This window comes from Elephas maximus, chromosome 1 (assembly GCF_024166365.1).
Source record: "Elephas maximus indicus isolate mEleMax1 chromosome 1, mEleMax1 primary haplotype, whole genome shotgun sequence".
Classification (NCBI taxonomy): Eukaryota; Metazoa; Chordata; class Mammalia; order Proboscidea; family Elephantidae; genus Elephas; species Elephas maximus.
Genome location: NC_064819.1, coordinates 32,193,002 through 32,195,161, shown reverse-complemented (window position 1 = coordinate 32,195,161; position 2,160 = coordinate 32,193,002).

Genomic DNA, 2,160 nt, shown 5'->3' with positions numbered 1-2,160 from the left:
CATAATAATATAGACACTAATCACAGTGTGTGAAAATTGGAATTTTAAGCTAAATTCCATCCTTATTATATACAATGTTTAAAATGTATTTTATTCCTGTGGACACACTGTATTCCACAGGGCCACAGATCCTAAAATCATTTTGGAAATCAATGCTCCATCTTGGAACCAAAAATGTCTCCACAAATACGAAAATAATGATACTGCTACAACTGAGTTTACTGTGAATACAGAACATCAAATGAAGACTATGAAAACTGGGATTTCTTGCAGGGTTTCCATTGAAATTCTAACTCTTGTTTATCACTTTTTTTTTTTTTTTGGAGAGTCCCAAAATCCCATTAAAAGCTTCAGTCTTCTAATTTTCTTCCATTTGTGAGAACTAATGCTGATTTAACAGTTCAGTACACTAAAGTACATGATCATGCAAGAACTGTGAACCACATAAGCTCCCATGTTATTCCAAAACCGTTATCAAAATCCTCATACTAGGAATTGAGGGAAATGTTAAGTCTGGTAGTGTGAATTTACTTGGTTGGTAGCAGTCCCGGTTTTGCTGATGGTTAATAGATACTAAATTTGGCAACTTCACTTAGTGACTGTTATGGATTGAACCGCGGCCCCCCAAAAACGTGTGGTAAATCCTAACCTCTACGTCTATGTCAGGAAAGGTGCTCCTCAGGGTTGTATCCTTTCACCATACCTATTCAATCTGTATGCTGAGCAAATAATCCAAGAACTTGGACTAAATGAAAAAGAATGGGACATCAGGATTGGAGGAAGACTCATTAAACCTGCGTTATGCAGATGACACAACCTTGCTTGCTGAAGGTGAAGAGGGCTTGAAGCACTTACTGATGAAGATCAAAGACCACAGCCTTCGGTATGGATTGCACCTCAACATAAAACAAAAATCCTCACAACTGGACGAATGGGCAAAATCATGATAAACAGAGATAAGATTGAAGTTGTCAAGGATTTCATTTTACTTGGATCCACAATCAACACCCATAGAAGCAACAGTCAAGAAATTAAAAGATGCATTGAGCAAATCTGCTGCAAAGGACCTCTTTAAAGTGTTGAAAAGCAAAGATGTCACCTTGAACACTAAGGTGCACCTGACCCAAGCCATGGTATTTTCAATCGCATCATATGCATGTGAAAGCTGGACAATGAATAAGGAAGAGTGAAGAAGAACTGACACCTTTGAATTGTGGTGTTGGCGAAGAATATTGAATATACCATGGACTGCCAAAAGAATGAACAAATCCATCTTGGAAGAAGTACAACCAGAATGCTCCTTAGAAGCAAGGATGGCAAGACTGCTTCTTACATACTTTGGATATGTTGTCAGGAGGGATCAGTCCCTGGAGAAGGACATCATGCTTGGTAAAGTACAGGGTCAGTGGAAAAGAGAAAGACCCTCAAAGAGGTGGACTGACACAGTGGTTGCAATAATGGGCTCAAGCACAACAACGATTTTAAGGATGGTGCAGGACCGGGCAGTGTTTCGTTCTGTTGTGCATAGGGTCGCTATGAGTCATAACCAACTTGGCACCTAGCAACATGTCTATAGTTATAATCCCATATGTGAATGGGTTTTCTTTGTTATGTTAATGAGACAGGATTAGTGTAGGGTACGTTTTAAGTCAATCTCTTTTGAGATATAACAGAGATTAAACAAGCAAGTGAGAGAAGCAGAGATGAAGGGGGACTCCAAGCTACGTGAAGATTGCCCAGGAGCACGAGCTAAAAGAGACAAAGACCTTCTCCCAGAGCTGACAGAGAGAGGAAAGCCTTCCCCTAGAGCCAGCACACTGAATTCTGACTTCTAGCCTCCTAAACTGTGAGAAAATAAATTTGTTTGTTAGACCCACCCACTTGTGGTATTTCTGTTATAGCAGTGCTAGATAACTAAGACAGTGACTGTACTATTTTGAAAGAGTAAACAATGGGTGACTGTCTATAAATCTAGTATACTGGATTTGTATTCTGATATGTCTCCATGTTTAGTTCACATTCACACTGCCACAATGGGATCACATCTGACATAAGGTGCTAACGGTAGGGGTGTCTCCCAATGGAACATGATACAATGTGATGGGTCAAGTTTCTTTTGAACCTTTCTTGGGATCCAGTATCAGCCAAAAGGAGGTCATT